The 15,176-nt window shown below is 43.6% G+C and overlaps 1 protein-coding gene across 5 annotated transcripts in view; it reads right to left on the bottom strand.

The window, feature by feature from the left end:
* The window catches only part of PMS1 (PMS1 homolog 1, mismatch repair system component), a 115,401-nt gene that overhangs the window by 39,797 nt on the left and 60,428 nt on the right, over nt 1-15,176 (bottom strand). For all 5 annotated transcript variants that reach the window (XM_081339065.1, XM_081339063.1, XM_081339064.1 and 2 more), the window contains 2 exons: nt 4,000-4,282; nt 1,867-1,959 (listed from right to left, as the gene is read on the bottom strand). The gene's annotated coding sequence lies outside the window, so the exon portion shown is untranslated. The remainder of the gene's footprint in view (nt 1-1,866; nt 1,960-3,999; nt 4,283-15,176) is intronic.

The following is a 15,176-nucleotide window of genomic DNA, read 5'->3' as shown; positions in this document are numbered from 1 at the left end:
GTTCAACTTAAGAGTTAAAAACCCTCAAAAACTTTTAAAAGCTCTTACATTTCCTTTCACTTTCTGGAGATGCCAGACATACAGAATACCCATGATATGCATTTGTATGAGTCTCTCTCTCTATGTGGGGTGGTACTTTGCTGTCTCTTTCACTTCTGCAGAATGTAGACTGTTGGCATCGATTATGCAGCTTACTCCCTCTTGGGAATGGCCACTGTTCATCAATGAACTAGTGGTGTGCAGGCGAGCATTATTGTGAACCAACACCACACCGGAAATCAGCATGCCCTGATGCTTGTTATGGATGGCTCGTCAGAGCAGATTTCTGAACTGATGGTTGAACCACACTCCACTAGCAGTACTCTTTTGGCATCTTCACATTTGGTGGGATTTTCTATGGCACCATGACAAAGTCTGCTTCTACTAATTGCCATTCAGCTACAATGGAAGGGCTTTACATTTTAAACTTACACTTTAAAAGAAATGGCTAAATACTGGTTGGTGAATGAATCAACACTAATTCAGTAGCTGACTAGGTCCAGATACAACTGTTAAGATTTGGAATCAGGCTGAGAGCTAAAGACAAGATTAAATAAGATATGATGATGAATTTGGGAATGACTAAAATAATCACAATCCATAACTGTAAAATCAAATTGGATAAGAGTTGTTATGGGAAGATTTCAGCAACCAGGAAATATTTCCAAAGAATTAGGATAGCTGCGTACAACAGGATTTATAAGTATTTGTGATCAAGTTTACTGCATTAATACCAGAATACTTGATATGGAAGAATTGATGTAGTCCTGTTTATGAAGGGAATAAAAACCTGCACTATAGATATTGTAGCTGATCCAGCTACAACACAGTTTCCAGTTACAATTTAATCTTCCTTGTACAGCTTAGATGAAATCCCAGCTGAATACACAATTGAGCCAGAATTCCAACAAATGTTTGTAGTGTATTATTCAGGGAATTTGAAGTATTTAATTAGATAATTTAGTTCTGTACAGAAAAACAGGAAGTCTCACTTGTTAAAAATTCGTTAGTACAAATGAATTAGAAACAATGCTACATAAATTCTAAGTCTCAGTTCTAACTGAGTAAAAAAAACTAGTCTAGCATTTTACTGTGCAGAAAAAGTATCTTCTAAGAAATTAAGATAGAATTCTAGCAATTATTAACAAGGGCAAAAAGAACATATGGTCTGACAATTGATAGTTATAATATTGTGGCATAAAATAAAAAATATGCCTTATTCCTATAGATTATTCTCTTTCATCAGTAACATTTGTTTCTTTCCTTTAATTATAAAATTTAACTTGATGCTAGTGCAGAATTATCAGCTTTCATATTTTTCCTATTATCTTTATGATTTTTGTGGAATGTTTTATCCAGAATCCAGATTACATATAAAATGGCAAAGACTGGAAAAGTATAACCCTTTAAAACTTCTGCAAGTACTATAATAATAATAATATTTTACCTGATGCCATAAAGAGTTCCAGTGAATTCCCACAGTCCTGCATTGTTTTAGGAAGACACAAATAATGACAACACAGAGTAGCCTATTCTTGTATTTGGATTGGGCTTTTCTAACATACACTTCCTACAAACTCCTACTTCTCTTTACAGCTGACAACTATTACACCTCCTAGTAGATCACCTCATTTGAGGAGAAGAAACACAGAACTTTTGATGTTGTTCAGTCACAACAGTGTCAGGCAGCAACCAACATTTTGTTCAGAATCCAATTTAAAAACTGCATGCCTTTGAGCTGCCTTGCCCTTTGGTTGCCAGTTCCTTATAAATTCTTAAAACATTTACCTTTTCAATATCAATATTCATTATTTTAGTTAAATGTACCTGTTTCTTGTAGTGCTTGTTTATGGCAATAAATCTGAACATTTTCCACATTTCAGGTCCATATATTGATTGATAATGCTTCATCTTATTCCTCTGAAAATTGACAGATCCAAAAACATCAGAATTACAAATAAAAGAATTTGGAAATTATCCTTTTGGAGAAAAGAAAACATATACATGTTAAGTTCTATAAAGTATCATTAGAACAGTAAGAACAAGAAAGATTGTTATTGTTATTAATACCCTACATATATTTATTTAGACACAAATATCTTTGTGCTCAATAGGAATTATTTCCTTAAAAAATTTAAAATGGTAGTTTTTAAAAGAGCAATTACACTGTAGAAAAGAATGACAGATCTATTATTTTAACTATTTTGGACAAGTATACATGTTTTCAGTAATAAAACCTCGTGACCTCTCGCCTAGACTACTGTAACGCTCTCTACATGGGACTTCCCTTGAAGACTACTCGGAGGCTCCAACTGGTACAGAATGCGGCCGCGAGAGTTGTCTTGGGAGTTTCCCGGTACTCCCATGTTACACCTTTGCTCCGTGAGCTGCATTGGTTACCAGTTGTCTTCCGGGTAAGGTTCAAGGTGTTGGTTATGATCTTTAAGTCCCTACATGGCATGGGTCCGCGATACCTCGAGGACCACCTGCTGCCGGCGTCGACTCCCCTCCGCCCTGTGCGCGCCCACAGAGAGGGCCTCCTCAGGGTGCCTCCTGTCAAGGAATGTCGACTGGTGGCCCCCAGGGGGAGGGCCTTCTCTGTGGGTGCTCCGGCGTTATGGAACCAACTGCCGGTTGAGCTCCGGTTGGCATCAGACCTCCGATCCTTCCGTCGCGGGTTGAAGACCCATTTATTCGAACTAGCGGGTCTGGCCTGATGGGGGTACTTGGGTTTTTTATAGGTTTGTTTTATTATTCTGGTTTTAACTTGGGCATTAATTTAATTATCTTTTAATGTTTGTACTGTTGTTTATATTTATGCCCTGTGAACCGCCCTGAGTCCCTTTGGGAGAAGGGCGGTATAAAAATCTCAATAAATCTTAAATCTTAAATATGAATCTAATGTATTGATTTTACAGGCAAATAAAATAAGACGAATGGTCATGTTATTCTTTATACAAAAGAGATTGGATATCACTAAAAAAAATTCATTGTACTGTTGGCTTTGAAAAAGTCATAATATGAACTAAATTATTCCTATATAAGCCTACATTTTTTTAAAATAATTACCTAATAAAATACTGAGTCAATAAAAAAACAAGGCCCACAAATTACAAAATTAAGATATATATTTTTTTAAAAAACTAAATTACAAAATGTCTTAATCCACAGAAGGGTTCATGCTTGTATCTCTGGGATGTTACTTCCACTATGAACTGCTGCTATAGAGAGTCCCTATAACTACCAGCCTGGGATAATTCTGGCCCTAATAGTGGTAGGATTAAAACACATGGAGGAGAATCATTTATATAAGAGGAATAAAAGTATTCTAGCCCATACCATATTATTTTAAAATTTGAAATTTAAAAAGAATATAAACTTATAGCACAGAGGAGCAGAATACTGAGAGTAATTAACCTGGGCTAAACGGAATCATTAAGCACTGGTCATTTAAAAAAAAACCTGTAGAACACATAGGCCTCTATTCTAAAATAATGGCTGAAAAAACTTCATCAAACAATGGATGATTTTTAAATGCCAGGATCAGTTACTTCTTGCTACCCCTGAACATCAACATGCCCTTGAATAATTTGTGAGGACTAGGTTTTTTTTGTGTGTGCCTCTAATGGAATTACAAAGAGTTCCAAGATACTTGCCAGAGAAGATTCCATACTTTTTATGTTCAGTTGTTATAGCCAGTAGGTTATTTATTTATTAAATTTATTTGCCACCCAACTCGTGATTCAGGTGACTCCAAGGGGCTTACATCAAGATAAATAGGATATAATAACAGTTATAAATATAAAATGGATTATCCTAAATTAGTAATACTGGAAAGGGATGGAATGGAAGGAAAAAGAAAGGACTGCAGATGAAATTAAGGAATACTAAACAAACAAACAAGCATTTAGATATTTTAGAATGCACACACACATACACACAGTGGTGGGATTCAAATACCTGAACAACCGGTTCTCTGCATGGACATCGCTTCCGGAAGTCCGCTCTGGAACCTCTTTCCATTTTGTTACACATAGTCCTCATTCAGCGACCACTCCTTCAGCCACTGTTCAAAGTTACTATGGCATGAACAAGGGGACTTACGATCGTTCATCATAGATGGGATCACTGCAGTATCCCCACAATTACATGATCATAATTCAGGCACTTGGCAACTAGCTCCCAACTTTGATGGTTGCAACATCACATGATCACGTCATCACCATTAGCAACCTTCACTGACCTTCCAAGAAGAAAAGTAAACGGAGAAGCAACAAGAGGTTATGAAAGATGATCATGTGACAATATGGAATTCATCTAACTGTAGCAATTGGGACTGCAACAACTGCCATTTTAAGTCAATGTGGTCACTTGATGTCATGCTTTACAACTGCATTGCGTAGCAGTGGAGTTGCCTTTCCTTATTACCATTATTAACAACAACTTTAGGTTTAAGATATGCTACCTGAAGCAATACCTGCTTACAGACACATGATTAGGGAAAAGTATAAAAACTGCAAAAAGCCAAATGCTGCCAAAATAGACATATCCCTATTCTTGGTCCAGATGCTTTTACAATTTTCCGTTTATGCTGCATGACTCCTTGTCCTAATTAGCATGTAGGGTTTTAGAAATATGGATGCATGAAATAGTTTCCATTCTGTTGGTATATATGCTTACGTTGAACTTTATCATCACCATCTTGAGCTTTGACATGAAAATATAAGGATTTTACAGTTGCATGGTTTCAAAATTCTTTTTAATTCAATAGTATCTACAGATTATGCACAACGATCATTTAATCGGTTACTGAAATGCAACTAACGTCTGGAATGAAATACAACAACTGCTTCATAGTATATAGTGCAGCCCTATATAGAAAAGGAAGTAAGAAAATACCATAACTAATTGAAATTGCAAGGAGAATTTAGGTAGGAAGAATGCAATCATCCCTTTTGGAATTTAGCCAGATTAACATTTTATACTTCTGTGATGAGTCCCATAGGAATTTTGACAGCCCTGGACACTGGTTTTACATCCCAGCCTATAGAAGCTCTGATATATAACGTTTGGCTTATGAAAGAATGACATGAAAGAATTAAATATGTTCCTATACCACTTAGATTACTCTAAGAGTCTTCTGTCCAACAATAGCAATAACACTTAGAGTTATATACTGCTTCATAGAGCTTTCAGCCTCTCTAAGCAGTTTACAGAATCAGCATTTTGCCCCTAACAATCTGGGTCCTCATTTTATTGACCATCTGTCATCAGGATAGTCTTTTGTTCTTTTCTGCATTAGCTCTATGCAAACAGTATGAAGGTCTACAAGGACCTAAGCAACTGTGAATATTGAAGGATTACAATACAAAAGTTCCAGATTTATTTGTTGACTCATGCCTGTATGTTGAAAGACTATTCAATAGCAAGTATAAGGTACAATACTGGATATTTTGTGTTGAGGTAAAAGTAGTAGATAAATAGAAGCTGCCCCCTAAAAGTAGTTTTATGTCTTTTCATCAGGAAAGGAAAGCACAATATTACATACACAAACAGGATGAACAAAAAGTCAGGGTCCATGGATAATTTATCATATAAATTACATTAAATGGTGAAATTGGTTGCTATTTTGTTTTAAACACTTCCTTACTTGCTTGATACGTGATCATTATACAAGTCTTTAAATGCCACTGAGGTTTCATTAATATTTTAATCAGCAAATATTCTGGCTTTCATTAATGGCCATTTCATTTGTTTAAGTATTTGTATACAATATTATTATGAATGTTATTAGGAATTGTGGGCTTTACTAATTTAATTCTATTTTATTCTTTTTGTATTGTTTTAATTGCCCTGTGAACCGCCCTGAGTCCTTCGGGAATAGGGCAGTATATAAATTCAACAAATAAATAAATAAATAAATAAATAAATAAATAAATAAATAAATAAATAAATGAAAAGCTAGGAAATATTTTTTTCAAAAGCTTGCAAATATACAACTATCATGAGAATTTAACATATAAAAATATTGTGTAATTATTGATAACTTCTATATGAGTTTAGAAAATGTATGTTTTCCCCTCCATCAAATTATTTGTAATTGCTAAATATGCTTTAATAAATTAGAACATGATTTAAAGGGGCTAGTGACCAAATACAACTGATAAAGGAACACAGGATACAATTAAAATAAAGAGGATATGAAAATATTTTGTTAAACCACTCTTGTGCTTTCTTCCTCTATATAGGGCAAAATATAATTCTATATACAATTCAAAATCAAATTAAATGATTAAGTCCATAAAATCAAATACAACAAAAAATAGTTGTTGACATCATTCATATAGTTTTCCTAAATATAAAATCTGATTAGATTAAAAACTTATTTTTCCATAGTTGGTGTCTTTTTCTAACGGATACTTAGAAGCAGCCATTAAAATTTTCTACTCGGTCATTCAATATGATAAATATTGATAAATAATTACAATTACAAATGCAGACAGTCGTCAACTTATGACCATCTTCCCCAAGCAGAAACCCAGGAGGCCAGCCCTTTAGAAATGCAGATTTTTTAATCCATGCGGGGAAACTGGAGCAGGAAGGTTGGAGCTGATGGGATTAGAAAAACAAAGACTCCAAAGGCAGGAACATGACCTTTAGGACATAATAGGATTAATCCTACACTCTCTTCAGACTAGCAAAAGACACAAAAGCCCACCTCATTAAACAAGGTATAAAAAGCTATAAAAAGCCCACCTATCTCAACTCCGTTTTATCCGCCACCCCAGAAACATGCTGTGTCACGGACGTTTCTGGCAACTAAATAAACAAGAACCTTCTTTTCTAAGCAGCCTCCATTTTTATTTCCAGTGTCTTAGCCTCCATTTTGTTTACTCCCAGCTTGGAAGTGGACCTGATGATTTTTCTTTCAACACCAGAGCTTTGCCCTTTGTAGAGGGCAAGACAACAGAGGAAATAATCAACAGGTAAGAAGCACAATGGATGAGAAAAAGTTAAATATGGATAAAGAGAATGCCTACATAAAACCTGTTAAGGATCCTTCCATTAACAGTAGAGAAATCTGTTCTGTTGGCAGATGCTACCTCATCAGTAAATTACTCAATTAAATATTTCAAAATAGCACTTTTTAAAGAGGCATACTACTCAGAAAGGGCTCTATTTTTGACTTTACCCTCATTTTTCCAGTAATTCTCTGACTGGTATGATTCTTTTTGATAATTCTACATCTTCTTAAAGTTAGAATCCAGGGTGGCCTATGCCAGTGTGGTTTCCCAAGTAATTTGCCTTCTAGCCTTGGGCTTTCAAAAGCAAGAATTGTTACCTGACAGTGGGTGTTTGGTATAGCTCTTCAGGTAGAATAGGGCATATAAGTTGGCAGTATATAAACAGGAGACTTTCCATGCCAGCAAACTATTTATCCATCATCATTTGCCCATCATACTGGAGAGCTTTCTCTTTAGCCTGCTTTAATGACTTGCCCTATGCATTAGAGGGAAGAGAGAATACTGTAGTATTCCTTTTGCAAATTGAACTTCATCCTTTGCTTTGGAGGAAACTGAGCGCCTAGCCCAGGGGTGTCAAACTTGCCATGTCATGTGATGTGTCGCAATGTATCACGACTTTTTCCCCCTTATCGGAGCTGGGGTGGGTGCGGCTTCTGCATGACGCATCTGGCCCATTGGCTGTGAGCTCCTTCAGTACCATGTACAGTGACTTATTCTCCATCCTTAAACTTTAATCAGCCATCAGAATTTCCCTTTTGCCTTGAGGACAATATCATTTGTTCCTTGCTGTCTGACTGGAACTCTAACATGTCTGGGAGAATTGCAGAATTTATCTCAGTTACCATTGTTTTATGCAGGAAAGTGTCATAATTTTCATATTAACGTATAATTTCATTTTGTTCTTAGTTTCTTACATTCCATGTGGGATCTGTTTCCTATTATATCTTTTTTGTAAGTGACAAATATTTTATATTTATACTGTATTGCAGGGGTGTCAAACTCAATTTCATTGAGGGCCGCATCAGCATTGTGGTTGCCCTCAAGGGGCCGGGTGGGTATGGCCAGGGTGGGCATGGCCTACTGGGTGGGCGTGGCTAGACTGCGTATGGCCTACTGGGTGGGCATGGCCAGCTCTACATTGTTCGTACCAAGGGTGCCTATGGGGGCCTGGGCAGGAGTGGGACAGATCTGGGGGTCTCTGGCAGAAGGAGGGTCTCTGGGCCAGGGCCAAGGCAGTGGGGGCTGGTCCCTCACTGTTTCCAGGATGGCTTCGCGGGCCACATGAAACCACTTCGCGGGCCGGATCTGGCCCCCGGGCCTTGTGTTTGACATGTCTGCTGTATTGGATAGAGTATGGTCTTGAAGGAAGAAGAAAGATTGGCCACCAAGGCAATAATCAGATGAATGATTTACAAATTATCTGTTTCTTACACTGGTCTACCTGATAGGGCTGATGTATATACATTTATATACACAAAAATTCATCTCTATATATTTACATAATAATTTAGTTTTTAAAGGGTAGAATTTCAGTAATTTACTCTAATGGCACAGTAAGAATGGATAGAAATATATGAAAAGTAGAATTTGTTAAAAACAAAATTGCTAAATTATTTTTTTAAAAGTTCAATACTGAAATTCTGTTTCTAAACTTACCAGTTTGATATAATGGTTAAAATAACAGTAATAAACCGGGAGATTGTGAGTTCTAATCCCACCGTGAGCATAAAGCCAGCTGGATGACTTTGGCCCAGTGACTCTCTGTCTTAGCCCTGGGAAGCAATGATTGGTAAACTCCTTCTGAAAAACCTTGTCAAGAATACTGCAGGGACTTGTCCAGGCAGTTGCCAGGAATCAAAACTTAATCAAAGAATCCTACGCAGTGGTGGGATTCAAATATGTGAACAACCGGTTCTCTGTGTGGATGCCGCTTCTGGAAGTCCATTCTGGGCCTGGGCAACAAAAAATTAGCTACCGGTTCTGCCGAAGTGGTGAGAATTGGCTGAATCCCACCACTGCTCCCACGCTCCAAAAACCTTACCAGGCCAACTTTAACATGCTAATATTTGTTTAGAAAGACCTAAACAATCACCACCCAAATCTTTCAACACTTTCCAAACAATGCTTTGTGTACAGCTGGAGTTAACTGCCTGTGAACCCACTAGATTTTTCAGCTCACAAAGTAGGGGTTAGGAGCATGTCTGTGGAAATGTGGCAAAACCATATAACGTATGTATTTTGTCAATAGTTAAACAAGCTAAAAACTCCCCAAACTAGGAAGTAAATATAAATTTTGCTGTAATGCTGTTGTCAAACATTGGCAGCAAAAGCAAGTATGGTGCTAGGAGACCATTATGAAATCCTGATTATAAAATTAAAGAGGAATGCACACCATTATTTTTCAATCCAGTATCCCTTAAAGTTGCTTTAGGGTATTGGGATGGTGTCTGACACTTTCGAAGCCTAATTGTCTTTAGGGATGGCTAAATCTATTAACAAAAAATGCTTCTAACAGACCGTATTAAAATAATATTTATTAACACAAAAGCTTTAATAGACAGAACTACGAAGGACACTAGAGGAAGGAAAATTGGTCTAGGAATACAATATATATCTAGGAAACATGCTTTTTGTGGTATCAGTTCTCTGGAATACCATTCTCTTTCCTCTGACGTATATTTTGGCCCCTAACCTGGATATATTCAAACGAATTCTGAAAACTTGACTTATTTTCCAGAGTTAGATTGGGGTGGCAGGTCCTGAGAGATTTTTTTATGAATACTTTTCTTCCTCCATGTATGTTTTTTAAAAAAATTATAGCATACCGGCTTCCGGTGGCGACGCGACGCTGAAGACAGCCGTTTTCGGGCTGCCCGCTCCGCAGCTGTGTTTTTCCATCGTAAACAGCGCCGATCAGCTGTTTAGATGGATTTGAAGCCCCCTCCTCGGGAGAAGAGGAGGGGGTGAGGCCCCAGGTAGGGGTTGAGCTCTCCGGGGCCGCCTGAGCTGAGAGTTTGGGCGGCTGAAGGATTGAGCCCCCCCGAAGCCTGGGTTGCTCCGAGCTGCGCAGCGCCCCTGCTCCGGGATTTATGGAGCAGAGCCAGGCGTTAGCAACCACCCCTGCCAAAAGGAAATACTTTTGATTATCAAGATGCAGGCAGAGCGGTACAGGAGGTCAAGGTGATGTGGACTCTTATCTTTACTCTCTAGCTCAATGGATTTTATAGCTTTAAAGTGAAAGTGCGCAGCCCCTGACCGGCTCCAGGGTGGCGGCGGCATCGACGGCGACGTGGGCCACGGCAGCAGCGAAAGCTTCTCCAGGCCCCGGCCGACCACCCTCACCAGGATCCCTCGACGCCGGCAAAAATGGACACGGCGTAGCGTCTCCGGCCTGCACTCTGAGCCGTTCCCAGCCGCCCCGAATGGGTGCCAACGACTATGCCCTGTGCGACGGAAGCGGCGGCAACGAAGGCGAAGACGGCGGCGACAGCCTCTCTGGGCCTTAGACCGTTTTTGCCCAGGGGCCTCAGACAGCGGCGGTAGCGGCGGCGGCGAGGCATCTGCGGCCTACACCCCGAGCCACCTCCTCGAGACACCTTGACCGGAGACGGCAACAACAGGGACATGACACCAGGGACTCCCATACCTCTGGGAGGCCACGCTCCGGACGGTCCCCAACCAATAGGGGCCATGGAGCTGCGGCCGGGAACAACGCCCAGAGGATCAGGGAGGGAACTGTTTGGTCGGCTGAACCACCAGAGCTGACGCCAATTAATGGATCCCTCCATCCTGCCTTCTGCCCACTCTCAACCATCCTTGCCCATTCTCTCCCCACAGGACATAACGGGCCTGGGTGCTAGCCACGGTGGCAGAGTGGCTGGGCCTTACACCTGCAACCCCATAGAGGTGAGAGCTCTATGGGGTATGCTTCACCCAGAGTACGTTCTGGACCACCTCCGGAAGCAGAGACACAACCCATCGTGAGAGGATGAGGAGTGGCCTGCTTCTGGGGGTTCGCCCGGCCAAGTGGCAGTGGCAGGGCGACGATCCAGAAACGCACCTACCCGACTCGACCCTCCTGCAAATTTCACCATCCAGGGGACAGCCTTCCCGGAACCACCTGTGACTATGCTCGTTCAATACTCTAGCACAGTACTGCACGCCCTCAGGGGTTCCCCACTCTCCTGGGTGCGACCCGCCTGCATCACATCCAATCTTGATGACGGGCCCAATCACTGGGCCTCTGAGAGATGGCCGGGCAGGGTCAGGGGCCACCAGCATAAGCCCAACAAGAGGCCCCTGATTAGGTTCTTAGTTAAGTTTTTTGTGGGGTTAGGGAGGGGGGAGGGAGAAGACTATGGTTGCGCGGGAAAGGCACGCCTTCCAGCCACCATAACGCATGCCAGGCCCACGGCCGTTCGCGACGGCGTACAACGAGGACCAGTCGCCGATAACACCCAGTGGCGTACTGACAAACGTCCCATCCCTAGGATGGTGGGGAATGGCAGAAGGTGCACAGACAGAGGGCCGTATCGTCACCGGGAGTGTCATCTCCGCTCTGTACAAGCGGTGAGACGCTCCGACCCTCTGTTCTCCCCCGGAGGACCCGGGAGCAAAGGTGCGCACCCTCCCATGCTAAGGCTGGTCTACCTGAATGCAAGGTCCGTAGCTAACAAAGCTCACCTCATTCGTGACCTAGTGGAGAGTGAGCATGCGGACCTGGCCTGCATCACGGAAACCTGGCTGGGCCCAGAGGGGGGTGTTCCTCTGGTTGACCTCTGCCCGCCAGGTTTCCAGGTACTGCACCAGCCCCGGGCTCATGGGAGGGGCGGGGGAGTGGCAGTTATCATCAGGGAATCCCTTAGCCCGCGGGAGACCACCGTCCCTCAGATGGTCGGGTGTGAGTCTCTCCTACTGAGATACGGCCCAGGGGCGCAGTTGGGCCTGCTGCTGGCGTACCTACCACCTAATCGTGCAGCGGCGGCCCTACCCGAGCTACTCGATGTCCTCTCAGGGTTGGTGGTTGAATTCCCAAGACTCATAGTCTTGGGCGACTTTAATCTACCGTCCCTGGGAGGATCGTCCGAACTGGCTCGGGAGTTCATGGCTTCCATGGCGGCCATGCACCTGTTGCATATAATTTCTGGGCCGACTCATGAGAGAGGCCACAACCCAGACTTGGTGTTCTTGTCTGGACGGTGGCGTGATGATATCGGTGGGGGTGCCACAACTGTTACGCCCCTGTCATGGACCGATCACCACCTCCTGCGGCTAGACTTCCCCCTTGCCACCCCCCACCGTGGGTGCACGGTGCCAGTCAGATGGTACCGCCCTAGGCGCCTAATGGACCCTGATAAGTTCCAGGCAGCGCTTAGGGACACGCATGCACCCCCTGCTCACAGCTCGGCGGATGCCTTAGTGGAAGCCTGGGAAAAGGCAGCCACGGAGGCTCTGGACCGAGTTGTACCCTTGCGGCCTCTGACCCGGCGCAGATCCCAGCGAGCCCCATGGTTCACCGAGGAGCTCCGGGAGATGAAGCGTCGGAGACGGGGCCTAGAGAGCCGTTGGAGATCCAGTCGATCCGAATCCGACCGATTGCGACTAAGAATCCTCACCAGGTCTTATCTCGCTGCGATAAGGGTGGCAAAATCAAACTACTTTTCCACCCTCATCGCGTCCGCAGATAACCGCCCGGCTGCCTTGTTCAGGGTGACTCGCTCCCTATTAAACCAAGAGGTGAGGGAGGAACCCTTGCAGGGTCGAGCCGAGGAATTTGGTCAATATCTGCTGGATAAAATTGCTCGGATTCGAACTGGCCTGGACTCCAACTGGGCTGAGATGGAAGAACAAGACATGGACAGTCTTGTCGATGTCATCTGGGAAGAATTTGATCCTGTAACTCCTAAGGAAGTGGACAGGATTATGAGAAGGTTGAGCTCCTCCACATGCTTACTGGACCCGTGCCCTTCCTGGCTGGCCTATGCAGCTCGAGAGGGGACACGAGGCTGGTTCCTAGCGGTCATCTCTGCTTCTCTGAGTGAGGGTCACTTCCCCACCGCCTTGAAGGAGGCGGTGGTGAGACCTCTCCTCAAGAAGCCCACCTTGGACCCATCCTCTTTGAATAACTTTCGTCCTGTCTCCAATCTTCGCTTCCTTGCGAAGGTTGTTGAGAGCGTGGTGGCGCACCAACTTCCTCAGATCCTGGATGAAGCGGTTTATCTGGACCCGTACCAATCGGGTTTCAGGCCGGGCTACAGCACGGAGACGGCATTGGTCGCTCTGATGAATGATCTCTGGAGAGCCCGGGACAGGGGCCATTCCTCTGTCCTAGTCTTATTAGACCTCTCGGCGGCTTTCGATACCATCGACCATGGTATCTTGCTGCGACGCCTCAGGGGACTGGGAGTGGGAGGCACGGTTCTGCGTTGGTTCTCCTCCTTTCTCCAGGGTCGCTCGCAGTCGGTGCTGACAGGGGGACAGAGGTCGACCCCGAGGCCTCTCGCTTGCGGAGTCCCTCAGGGGTCGGTCCTCTCGCCTCTCCTGTTCAACATCTACATGAAACCGCTGGGTGAGATCATTCGCAGTTTTGGAGTAGGGTACCATCAGTATGCTGATGACACCCAGCTTTTTATCTCAACTCCAAACAATATCAGTGATGCCCTAGACGTGATGTCCCGCTGCCTGAAAGCGGTCCGGGAATGGATGGGGAGAAACAGGCTTCAACTGAACCCGGACAAGACTGAATGGCTGTACGTACCGGCAAGTCAGGATATTCAGAACGTCCCACTGCTTAACATTGGGGACAAGTTACTTCCCCCTGTTGATAGGGCCCGCAACCTGGGTGTCCTCCTAGACTCGCAGCTCTCCCTGGAAGACCACATAGGAGCTGTGACCAAGGGGGCCTTCTCCCGGGTTCGACTAGTTCGCCAACTACGGCCTTATCTGGACCTGGATTCCTTACGTACAGTCACCCATGCCCTTGTGACCTCTCGCCTAGACTATTGTAACGCTCTCTACATGGGGCTGCCCTTGAGATCCACTCGGAAGCTTCAACTGGTGCAAAGTGCGGCGGCACGGACACTCTTGGGAGCCTCCCGATACTCCCATATCACACCTCTCCTCCGTGCGCTGCACTGGCTTCCGGTTGCCTTCCGTGTGAAGTTCAAGGTGCTAACAATGACATACAAAGCCCTACATGGCTTGGGTCCGGACTACCTACGGGAGCACCTTCTGCCAATGTCAGCACCCCACCGTCCTGTGCGCTCCCACAGAGAGGGCCTCCTCAGGGTGCCACCGCTCAAGGAATGTCGGCTGGTGGCCCCCAGGGGGAGGGCATTCTCAGTGGGTGCGCCAGCCCTCTGGAACAGCTTACCAACCGAAATCCGGATGGCCCCTGACCTCCGTACCTTCCGTCGCGACTTAAAAACTTTCCTGTTCCAGCAGTCCGGCCTGGCATGATAGCGTTAATTGGGGTCCCAGTTTGTTTTCATTAGTGTTTCTTATTATTTTTATTGTTCAATCTGTATACATTCCTTCCTCTGTACACCGCCCCGAGTCCCTCGGGAGAAGGGCGGTTTATAAAAACTAATAAATAAATAAATAAATAAATAAATAAATAAATAAATAAATAAATAAGTGAAAGTGGGGGAAGATGGCGGCTAAAACTTCTAAAGCTCTTCGGAGTGCGGGGTCTTCCCTGGTGCAACAGACCTCATTGCAAGCTTTGCTTCCTCCTGCACCTCCTCCGGCATTGACGCTTAAGGATTTACAAGATGCTCTTGGAAAGCATTCACAATTGATGTCTGACATGATGGATGAAAAGCTGAAAAAGTTGGAGGAGAAACTGGAGAAGAAGATGGAAGAGACGTTTAGAGCAATGAGGGTGGACATGTTGTCTATGATTGAATCTGTAGCTGAATGTGTGCAACAGCTGGATGAAAAAGTGAAGGATCTCAGTCAAAAGAACTCTATATTAGAAGCAAAGGTATCAGAAAATGAAAATATAAGGGATAAAATGGATGGAGAATTGAGCCTTGCTCAGTATCATCAGATGCAGTATGCTATTAGAATCAGGGGTTTAAAGGAGAACTGTAAAGAAGATTTAAAGCAGCT

The sequence above is a fragment of the Vipera berus genome (assembly GCF_964194415.1).
Source record: "Vipera berus genome assembly, chromosome: 1".
Lineage (NCBI taxonomy): Eukaryota > Metazoa > Chordata > Lepidosauria > Squamata > Viperidae > Vipera > Vipera berus.
Note: the sequence above shows the minus strand (reverse complement) of the source record. Positions and strands in the feature narration are given on the sequence as shown.